The 12350-nt window shown below is 36.6% G+C and overlaps 1 protein-coding gene across 1 annotated transcript in view; it reads right to left on the bottom strand.

Annotated features, from left to right (window-relative positions):
* The window catches only part of NEGR1 (neuronal growth regulator 1), a 998883-nt gene that overhangs the window by 148950 nt on the left and 837583 nt on the right, over positions 1-12350 (bottom strand). The gene's annotated exons all lie outside the window — the stretch shown is intronic.

The following is a 12350-nucleotide window of genomic DNA, read 5'->3' as shown; positions in this document are numbered from 1 at the left end:
GATTGGCCAGACTGAAAGTGAGAAGTGTTTGATGAAGAGAGAGGTGTACAAAACTCTATTAGTTAATTGGGAGGAATTTTTTGACTGTCTGAAGAATTAATGCAATGTGGCCATTATGTCAAACTGAATGTTATGGGTTAGTTAGCAATTCCAAAATTCCAGAAGCATTTACTATGCTAACATATAAATCCTTGTGCACACATTATCTTGGATGTACATAGAAATCTAAGAAAAATCATCTATATGCAACATTTTATCATTCTATTCTTTTTTTTTTAACCCGAGGATGATGCACGCCAATGGAGTTATCCTCAATGCCTCGGGCCACCCCCAAAATAATCAAGCCACTGGCTGTGGAAATGAAAGAGGGAGAGAAAGGGGAGACGAAGGGGGAGAAGCAGATGGTTGCTCTTCTATGTGCCTTGACTGGGAATCGAACCCAGGACATCCATATGCTGTGTAATGTTCTATTCATTGAACTACCGGCCAGGATCTCATCATTTTATTTTTTTTGGTCACTGTTTTAAAATATTTTTTTCATTTCATAATTATAAACACAAGTGAATACATACACAAACTCACACTTGCACAAAAACACTCAGGGAAAACAGACACAAAGGAAGAGAGAAGAAGAAGTATAGTTCCAAAGTGCGAATATGAACAAGAGGGCTACACATAATCTGTTTTGGAGGTAGATATAAGTATTCAATAAACCTATTTCTCATGTCTTTTTTATGACTACATATGGTGACAAATATTTCTAATAAGGTGGATTATGAAACAATAGATGTGTAAAACAGCAACATGAAAACACCTCAACAGATGTATAATTTTTATTTTGCATGAAATAAGAATATGGAGAACACATTGTGTGAAATGCGAAGGGTTCTTAAATTAGGAAGGTTACATAAATCAGAGTGGTTTCAGAAACATTCTATGGATTGATTTGAAAAATTTAGGAGACATTTTCCACTGTATACACTCAAGTACTGTTAGGCTTGCTAGTTTGTAGTTAAAGAATTAGTTTTTTGAGGTAGGTATCATTCATTTCCCATATTTCTTTTTGGAAAACACAAATGCCATTGGGAAGGCTCATTTGAGAAATAATCACCTTGAGGTCTGTGCAAAATAATGTGAAGAGATCACAGAAAGATAGGAAGGAAAGGTGTCTTAAATCCTGAGTTAGTATGTGCGGGCTTAGAATTGCTGATTTTAAGTATGATGAAACCTGAAAATTTTGGCTCTGTTCCAGGCAAGTGTTAGCTAGAGGTGATATGGGACCAGGGGAATGTCAAGTTCAAAATGCTTTGACAGTTACATAAAATATTTGGAGGAACTAAATCAAAATGAAGGAAAAAGCAAATATTGATAAGATATTTCTAGTTTTTCTGATTGTATGATCATTAGACTAAATTAAGTTACTCATCACTTAATTAAAGCAAGATCTTTATTTAGACATAATTTTTTATTTTGAAGTAATTTTAGCAGAGTTTCAATAGATAAAATACAGTCCACATATACCCTTTACCCAGCCTCCTCTAAAGTAAAATATTATGTAGCCATAAGACAGTTACCAAATATCAGTTATAAGTAATCAATATAATTATCAATACCAAAAAATTAACATTGGTACAATATCACTAGCTAACCTTTAGGTTTAGTCAGATTTTTCCTGTTTTTTTTTTTCTTTCTTTTCCACTAATGTATTTTTTTAAATTCCAGGATCCAATCCAGGAACCGATGTTGCCTTTAGTTCCCATGTCTCTTTAGTCTCTTTCTAAAGATAGTCTATGATATTTCTTTGGTGTCTTTCACTACCTCGACACTTTGAAGAGTACTGCTTGACATTTTACAGAACATCCTTCAATTTGAATTTCTCTGATGTTCTCTCATGATTAGATTAAAAGTATATTTGAGGGGAAAATACCGCAGAGCTGGGGTGCCCTGCCCTTATCTTTCTATTGTTATCACAGTTCAGTCTATCAAATGTTTATTACTAGTGATGTTAGCCTTAATTGCTTGGTTACAATAGTACAATAGTAGTTTCTGGTAAGTTTTTCCATTGTAAAGTTACATTTTTTTCCTTTTTCATACTGTTTATTAGCAGATACTTACTAAGTCCAGTCGGTAGTGAAGGAGAGAGGAAATAAACTCCACCACTAAGAGGTGGAGTATCAACAAATTTGTGGTCATATATTAATTCACTAAAAATTAATGCATATTTGTGGAGGAGGGTGATACTTTAAGGATATGCATATATCCTGTTTCTATGTAAAATTTTCCCACTTATTTTAATATACATCAGATCTTATCTGCAACATTCATTACTATCTGCTTTGATGGTGGTTTTCTATTTCCCACATTCCTACATTTATTAATTATAATTTTCCTAAGAAAGGATTGTTTCCCCTCCTTTGTATTTATAATATACTTATACCTATATAGACTCAGATATTTATTTTATTCTTTTATTTATTATCCAATATTATCAATATTTATTTTTTTTAGCTTAAATTGTTCTAGTTTGGGTCATTTTGAGCTTTTCTAGGTAGTTCTTTTGTCCTTTTTGACATGCTCCTCAACCATCTTTTTTTCCTTATCTGTTGGCACCACAAAATGTTCTGGTCTCATCTTGTATTTTCTCTGCCTAGTCTTAAAATCAGCCATTTCTCCAAGGATACCTGGTTTCTATTAGTGCAGAGTATTATTAGAAAACAACATATGGATGTCAGATGAGCTCTTCATTACTGGGGTGTCAGGGCTTCTAGGCCTCTCAACAAGTTGTGTTAGAGGATGTATGTTTATTCACTCATGTAAACACTCATACCTAATTATATTTATATATCTATATATAGCTATATTAAAATCACCATGAGTTCATACTAATATTTCCAGTGTTAATCAAGCACCATGTAGTTAATTCTAGCATTTTGTCTTCACTTACAGCTAGTGCTCAACTTATGACCACGATTGGTTCCGACAGACTGGTCATAACATGATTTGGTTGTAAGTTGAGTAAGCTCTATATACAGTACTGTGAAATGATGTTATAAAAATCTTTAAGTCATTTTTTATCATAATTTCCTTTCATTATTGTTATATATCATAATTTTATTTGTTCATTTTATGCCATTTGTATCATCTCTACACCATTTTGTTTCTTATTTTTACATTTGTCAGGTTTAAGTAAAACACTGCATTGCCAGTACAACTGGTTTAATATTTGCAAAGACAATTTCCTCTTGGTAGACATCTTGGGAGGGGTTTGATGAAAAATATCCAAGACATAAAACACAAATTGCTGTACGGAGTCTGGGATAACAGATGAAATGGTGCACGCGGAGATGGTAGTGCTGCTGGAAGCTGGTCCACACTGTCGTACACCCAGCTGGGCAATGCTCACGCTGCCAGATGCGAGCAGTTGTGGCTAGCCATTGTGGTCGTAAATTTGAATGGTTGTAAGTTGCATAGGTCGTAAGTTGATCAATATTTGTATTTGTAATTTATGTCTCAATGGGAAAACTGACTCTCATTACCTATAAAATATTTATTTATTTGTTCACCCCGTATACATATGATATTGATTTCAGAATTGCTAACCATAATTCTTTAAGAAATAAATGTACTAAAGAGAGTGCAGTTTATTTTTATCTTTAGCCTTACAGAATCACATCAAAAGACAATTTCACAAAGTTCTTTAGATCAGCTCCATTCTTCCACACTAATTTCAGAGTGGTTATATGATTCATTTGTGACACAGTTAGATTCATTTGTCACAGCTTGCATTCTACCTTGGGTTTCCCTGACACCCTGTTTAATTTTTTTAATTTGCATAAAACAAAGTTTATTTTTTATGATGTACATTTTTATGGGTTTTGACAAAGGCATAGAGTCCTGTATTTACTACCACAGTACTATGCAGAATACATTCATCATTCCAAAAGCCTCCATCAAAGTATTTTTGAAATAAACAAACAACAACAATAACAACACTTAAAGCTTTAAATAAAAAATTTAAAATTGGTTTGTGACATGCCTCCCATGTTGGATTGTGATTGGCTTTGGAGAAAACCCACTTTGCAGGGAACCTAATACTCAGCAAAACACCAGTATGTGTACTCAGTTTCCCACACTATTATCTCTTAAATCACAATGTAGTTCAAATTACCATTCTGTCATGAACAATCTTCAGGTATTGCAAATGCTGTACATATTTTATAGTCTTTAAAAGACTCTCAAGATTTCATTTGGGGTCTGCTTTTTCAACCGTACATTCTACCATTCTACTTTGCCTACTTTATTCTACCTAATGTTCTCAAAGCATTGTCTGAAGACCAGATGACTTATTTTCACTTTAACGAGGGTCTATGGTTATTATTTGCATAGATAATGCCTTAGTCACAGAGAGGCTGTAGTGCTGCTGATGATAAAGATGATGATGATAACTACATTTGGAAGTCATTTATAAAAAAACTTTTTTATATACACTTTTACAAAAAACTTTTTATGCAATTTATAGTAACCTTGAGAGATATTAATTGCACTTATGATTACAATACCCACTTAAATATGAGAAAATTGAATCTCTGAGATTATCTCCAGGCTAAAAAGCTAATAAATAAAAGATCTAGGACTTAAACCTAGATCTTCTTTCCAAATTTCATACTCTTCTTATTATCTATGTAGAATCCCTTCAGTGCTATCTACGGTGTGGGGTTGAAAGGGGAGAACTCATAAAATCAACTTTCATTACATGTGTTCTTAGTATGTACCAGGCATTATATAATTTTCTGTCATACAGCAAATCCAATTTACTGTCACTGTTCAATTTTGTATGGTAAATACCACCAGATGAGGACACTAGAACTCTGTGAGGCAGAGCAACTTCCCCAAATCACCCACCAGATTTGATAACAAATTGTAAAGCACAAATTTCACTTTCCCCCCACTAGATCACACTGAAATAGTGTTAAGGTGACTAGAATTATTACCCTTATCTCTGAAACCCAACATCTTGTGAAGGTGAACATGCGGATCTCATGAAGGACCAGCTAAGACTCTAAAAGGCACTAAACAAGGCAGGATTTGATGCTATATAAAAGACTAAATTTTAGATCCATTCTCTTTTCTGAAGTAGAGAAGATTCTCTTGACTTTTCTTCCTAGCTTCTGATGGCTGCACCTAAAAGAAAAAATCCTCAAGAGCTTTAAAAGATAATGTATCTTTTGCTAGCTAGTTAAAACTGGTTTCCAAACAGTATTCAGTATGCACTAGCTATTTGGAGTTGGACAAGTTATTCAATGTCTTTGAGACTCAACTTTATGTTCTGTAAAATTGGGAAACTATGTCATAATGTTGCAGTGACAACAGGTAATATGCTGTATAAAAAGTCCTTAGCACATTCTGTCAATGATGAGAGCAGATACTAGAGCAGGCAACATTCAATCGCACTGAACCATTTTAACAGCCCGGTCTTCCTTTTAGACAATAAAGGAATGGAGCAAGCTTAAAGAGTTTATCAAGAACATAATTAAAGCAAGCCTCTAACAAAGATCAATGATCGTACTAACTTCGATTCAGCATTTAGATTCCAAATGTTCCCATAATCAGTGTGATTATATGTTCTGGTTTGCTTGACACACTCCTTATATAATTTTTAATAGGGTCCTCTTTTACTCTGAAAAGTTTTCCAACTATAAGTTCATACTAAAGTTTCTTTCTTTCTTTCTTTCTTTCTTTCTTTCTTTCTTTCTTTCTTTCTTTCTTTCTTTCTTTCTTATTTTTTATTTATTTATTTTTTTTGTATTTTTCTGAAGCTGGAAACGGGGAGAGACAGTCAGACAGACTCCCGCATGCGCCCGACAGGGATCCACCTGGCACGCCCACCAGGGGGCGATGCTCTGCCCCTCCGGGGTGTTGCTCTGCCGCAACCACAACCGCAACCAGAGCCTCTCTAGTGCCTGGGGCAGAGGCCAAGGAGCCATCCCCAACGCCCAGGCCATCTTTGCTCCAATGGAGCCTTGGCTGCGGGAGGGGAAGAGAGAGACAGAGAGGAAGGGAGGGGGTGGAGAAGCAAATGGGCGCTTCTCCTATGTGCTCTGGCAGGGAATCGAACCCAGTCCCCCGCACGCCAGGCCGACGCTCTACCGCTGAGCCAACCGTCCAGGGCTTAAAGTTTCTTTTTTTAATTGTGCATTCACGAGTTCCATTGTCTTTTACTCTTTAAAGATAACAAAAGAGACTTTCAGAATTAGATAAAATGATGTGCCTTCTTAAATTTATAAAACACCAACCTCAAGCCAAATTTGAATTGGTAATCCTAAACATTTTGTAGAACAGAAATAAAGCAGCCATTAAAACAAACATTTAAAATAGAAGTGTTTAGGGTCCCAAGTTTTCAATATCATTATTTCTTTACACACTTTGATATCCGAATAGCTGAAGGCAAGCATAAGCTACGAATGCACAGACACTTGAAATTCTGTGTGGCCAAGTCATGTTGCGTTGAATAGATGGCTTACGTGTCATTTTAGTCTCTGTTCTGCCTACATCAAAAAGAGAAAAAAAGTGACAGAGTATTCTTTTTAGGTTTTTCTTTCATGAATATGCATAAATATAGCATCTATAAGTCACTGTGTTGAAGGAGACTGTTAAATTCCACTTTTGATAGTTAAAAAAATGTGATTAACCATACTTTTGACTCTGAGTAATTACTCTTCCTTATTTAGAGGTCATTGTTTTGAATCTATTCCATCTCTGGTTTGGGGGCTGAACTGAAATGAAGGCAACCAGATATGCTAACGATGAATTATTAAAGTTCTTATTATTCCCTTCTGGCTAAAAGCTTTCTTGCTTCAATGTAGGTGCCAAAGGTTTGATTCAGATTATCATGAATAAATCATATAGGTTATCTGGCAAAATAATAATTTTAAAAAGTGATGATGATGATAGGGTGAAAAGAGTAAATTTTCTCAGTAGAAACTTCTCTGTGCTGTTGTTACCTTTTCTGTTGTTATCGAGACACCAAGTTGAAAGCATACATTTTCCCTAGATCCTAGAGAAATATACTGCTCACAGAAATTTGGAGATATTTCAAAATGAATATGAAGCCATAAAGTATCCCCTAATTTTTGTGAGCAGAATTTGGGGATATTTCAAAATGAATAGGAAGCTATAAAATATTCCCTAAATTTTTGTGAGCTGTGTACTATTTCCTTCTTTAGAACACTGCATGTGAATGGTCAGGTTTACCTGGGTGCTTTCCCTGGTGCTAGAACCGGTTAGCAAATATATCGCTGTGCTTACCATTACTCCCATCACACACTTGCAAATATTAACGACCTGTTTTTCTTTTCCCACACTTCAAAGTCATTTTTATTTCAGAACTTAAGGCAGGCACTTCCAAGTAAGGAGCATTAGAATCCACATGAAATCTATACACTTACTAAAGCACAGGGCATAATGTGACCTTTTACTTTTCATTTACCTTTCAAAACAGCTATAAAAAATTACTTAGCTATTTAAGTCATATTTTACGCTATAATTGATGGGCTTCATTCTCTGTTTCTTTAAATCATTTGTATAGGTCATCTTTTTCTAGGTTATGTTTTGGTAACAGTTTGAGTTGCAGTGACTCCAATAAAAAATTTTATTTCTTGCTAAGTAACTCGTTGATAGGTGAACTGCAATTCCGTCCCTTCTCCAAGTGCCTTCTCCCTTCTAGGGTCAGTTTCAAGGCATATGTCTTACCTGGTTCATTCCCTTCTCATGATAGAGACAAAGTCTGAGCTAGAGCTACTGATAGTTCTTGAGGATTCTGTTCAGATGTGGTGTACACTGATGTAAAGGGGAGGGAGGCCTTGCACATCACTTAAGTTGATTAAAATGTATACTCACTCCTTTTACAGGGAGGGAAGTGAGTATTTATGGAAAACAATAGAATCTCCCGGAGGCATACACTTCATTGTTTTTTATTTATTTATTTATTTATTTATTTATTTATTTATTTATTTATTTAAAGTGAGAATCAAGGAGGCATAGAGACAGACTCCCGCATGTGCCCCAACCAGGATTCACCAGGTAAGTTCCCTACTGGGGCGATGCTCTGTCCATCTGGGGCCACTGCTCTACTACTTAGCAATTGACCTATTTCAGCACCTGTGTTAAGGCTATGCAGCCATTCTCAGTGCCAGGGGCCAACTTGCTCAAATCAAGCCCTGGCTGCAGGAGGGGAAGAGAGAAACAGAGAGATAGAGAGCGAGAGAAGGGAGAGGGGGAAAGGGGTGGAGAAGCAGATGATCACCACCACTGTGTGCTGTGACCAGGAATCAAACCCAGGACTTCCACACACTGGTCTAACACTCTACTGGCTGAGCCAACTGGCCAGGGTTGTTTGTTTGTTTTTGTTTTGTTTTTAGAGATCTATTGCCTCATGTAACATAATGGAACAGAAAGAGATAAAATTACCTTTTATTTAAATGCAGTGTGAAGATTTCAGGTTACCTGCTGACTCTGGGATATACTTAGTATCCTGGAAAGACATATCTATGGCTTTTACCTGGGACCTGTAGATAAATAGCCAGTGCATGAACTCAAGATATGGCTGACTTTTTTCCTCACTGTTTCTATGCTGCTTAATACCTGGACTCTATGAGCTAGTTCAGAGAAAGCCCACAGAGCATTTTTGGAGAATAATGTCCTAAGTGCCCACATAATTTTAATTACAGACCAGGTTTCAATGGATGACTTAAAATATGCTCCAATCATACAGAAGGAGAGTAAATTTTCTTCTATTATTTACAGAAAGAAGTAGACAAACCAATAAGTAGAAGTCCCAATGCTAGGACTTTTGCTAGCACTTGAAGAAATAAAAGACTATCAAAAATGGTAAATCCATGAGCCTGAAGAAATGGGCAGAGGATTGATTTATTTTTGTGTCACATTTTCTAAAAAGAGGTAAGTCTGAAACAAGCAAAAAAAATAGAATTGTACTGGAGCACTGTCTTTCCAGTGTGAAGAAGCTTGTCAACTTTAATCAATTTTTAACATTTGACAACTGGCATTGGTAGCTTCAAAACAGAGCTACTCACAGTGCTGAATGAAAGTTTGGGGACTTGTCCCAGCAGGTTGACATAGATGACTTGAAAATGATACATAGATGACTTGAAAATGATACATCGTTGGTGTCCTTTATTCTCGCTATAGGTGATAGATGACTTTGATACAGATCAAGCATACTGATCAGAAATAAAACAAAACAAAATAAAAAAAACCCTCTTTCCAACCTGTCATTTCAAAGTAAATATGTACTTATGCTTAGATGGGTAAAGATGAAGGACAAAGGCACTGTGTTTACAAAATACCTGTTCCGCCCTGGCCGGTTGGCTCAGCGGTAGAGCGTCGGCCTGGTGTGCGGGGGACCCGGGTTCGATTCCCGGCCAGGGCACATAGGAGAAGCGCCCATTTGCTTCTCCACCGCCCCCCACTCCTTCCTCTCTGTCTCTCTCTTCCCCTCCCGCAGCCAAGGCTCCATTGGAGCAAAGATGGCCCGGGATGGCTCCTTGGTCTCTGCCCCAGGCGCTAGAGTGGCTCTGGTCGCAGCAGAGCAATGCCCCGGAGGGGCAGAGCATCGCCCCTGGTGGGCGTGCCGGGTGGATCCCGGTCGGGCACATGCGGGAGTCTGTCTGACTGTCTCTCCCCGTTTCCAGCTTCAGAAAAATACAAAAAAAAAAAAAAAAACCTATTCCCTTGCTACTTAAAATTATTACCTAAGAGCTGGTTAGAAATGCAGAATCTTAAGCCCCAGCTCAGAACTACTGAATCAGAATCTGCATTTTTATAAGGTGCCCAGGTGATTTGCATAAACTTCAAATTTGAGAAATATTTCTCTGGGATGACCAGCTCGTCACTGGGGAAAGTATGGATATCATTCTACATAATCATCACCACAGAGCCATAACTTTTCTTTCCAAAATTTAAGAATAAGGGAACTTGGGCCCTGGTTCTCGTTAGCACAGTTGGTTAGAGGATTGTCTTGAAACGCTAAGGTTGCAAGTTTGACCCTCTGTCAAGACACATATGGGGAGCAACTAATGAATACACAATTATGTGAAAAATAAATGAATGCTTCTTGCTCTCTTTTTCTCCCCCATTCCTCTCTCTACCTCTCTAAAATCAATTAATAATAATAAATAAATAAATAAATAAGGGAACTTGTATTGGGTCTTATAAATTCAGCAAGATAATATACCACTTTGCCATCTTCTCTTTCTTTTATTTTATTGTTTTGTTATAAATACATTTTAAAAAGCTGTTTAACACCTGTATTTTTATAGAATTCAAAATCCAGTGCCCCTTCAAGCTAATTGAACAAAAAAATACTCATATTTTCTCTATTATCTTCCTCCCATCCCTCAGTGCTCACAAGTACAAAGATGGACTAAAGGCGTGCGTGCGCGCGCACACACACACACATACACACCCCTCAAATATCAAAATTCACTTTTGTAGTTCAAAGAAATAAGAATACACTTTATTCATAGCTGTGTTTTATTATTTCTGGATATCAGTAGTTTTCATAAAATTGTCAGGGCAACAAGTACTATTTGGCTATGATCAACTAGTTATGAAACTGGAATTCACAGATCATATGATTACTGACTCAGAGCTAGAAAGGAATTTAGAGATGATCTTATCCCATGTCCTGAGAACTTAAGAGATTTTTAAAACTCACCTCTTATAGTACTGTGTATGAAATCCAGGTATGTTTGATCCCCAGCTTGGGGATCATTTATTTCTACTACATATCCTACTATCTCTAAAGGGATGTTAAGAGTACTTGTCAATTAGAAATCACTAGGGAAGCAAACAATTTTTCCATAGTATATTTAGGTAAATAACCCATACTGAGATCTTCTCCTCATTCCAGCCTATGACCCATTTATTGAGCAGTAACCAGGCCGAATAGAATGGTATAAAAATATACTCCCTGATGGTTCCTGGGAGGAAGCCATCCTTCCACTGCTTCTGGCCTTTCCATGAATTCTACCCAGAAACAAGGTTAAATCAGATTTCCACTGAGATCTTATTTGACTTAATCTTTGGCTTGGGGTTACTAGAAAATTGTCATATTTAAAAGAAAAGAAAAGAAAAGGAAAGGAAAGGAAAGGAAAGGAAAGGAAAGGAAAGGAAAGGAAAGGAAAGGAAAGAAAAAAAAATAAACAGCTGGAATTTGTGTGTTTATGTATGCTTCTATGTATGTAAACACAATAGTTTAAGCCTGACTAAGGCTTTTATGATTCATGTCATTTCTTGTATACAGACTTCATTTCAGTTCTTAGCGGTTGTCAGTAATAAGCTATTTGCTTAGCAGGAAAAATAAATGTCTCTCCCTATGATTGCCAACATTGTACTGGTCTCAGCAAAGCATATTTTCTCATCAAGAACTCAGGTTCTCTGAATATGACAGAGCAACAAGTACTGGCATGCAGACAGGGACACGCAGAGTGCCTGCTGAGTGTTCAGTTTCTTCCCCAGGTACATAGAGACACAGAAAAAAGAGACAGCACATCAAGTTGGGAGAAGGAAAAGAACATGGCCTAAATATAATACATTAAGTGCAAGTTTTCTAAATTTCTGTTTTTATTCTGCATGTTTTAATGATATTTTCCTGCTGATCTATATCCACAGTTAAGTCAAATTATAAAAATATATGCCATGATTTAATACAAGGTCTGGCACACAAGTAAGAAGGCCATTAAAGGCAGGCAGAGATGGGACTTATACTGCCACAGGTCAAGGGACGTCAGGGTTGTTGGCCATCACCGGAAGCTAGGAGTAAGGCATAGAGCACATCCCATCCAGAGCCTAAAGAAAGAACCAACCTTACCCAGATTTTGATTTTGGACTTCTGGCCTTCAGAACTATGAGAGAATAAATTTCTTTTGTTTTAAACTAACCAGTTTGTGGTAATTTGTTATGATAGCCTCAGGAAGCTAATACAAAGAGTTAGGTGAATACTTTGGAATAATTCCTTGAACTCTCAAAGTATTTGAATTTTTAGTATGCTATTTTATCATTAGAAAAATATATCAACAAAGTAGAACAAAATACTTTATAGTATAGTATTGTCTGTATTTTATAGACAGAAAACTGAAGCAGAAAGAAGTCAACCATTTGTACTAAAATTTTTAGACACCTTTTAAAAAATTTACTTATTCATTTTGAGAGAGATAGGAGAGAGAGAGAGAAAGAGAGAGAGAGAGAAGGGGGAGAAGCAGGAAGCATCAACTCCCATATGTGCCTTGATCAGGCAAGCCCAGGGTCCCGAACTGGAGACCTCAGCATTCCAG

This window comes from Saccopteryx bilineata, chromosome 3, assembly GCF_036850765.1.
Source record: "Saccopteryx bilineata isolate mSacBil1 chromosome 3, mSacBil1_pri_phased_curated, whole genome shotgun sequence".
Taxonomy (NCBI): domain Eukaryota; kingdom Metazoa; phylum Chordata; class Mammalia; order Chiroptera; family Emballonuridae; genus Saccopteryx; species Saccopteryx bilineata.
Note: the sequence above shows the minus strand (reverse complement) of the source record. Positions and strands in the feature narration are given on the sequence as shown.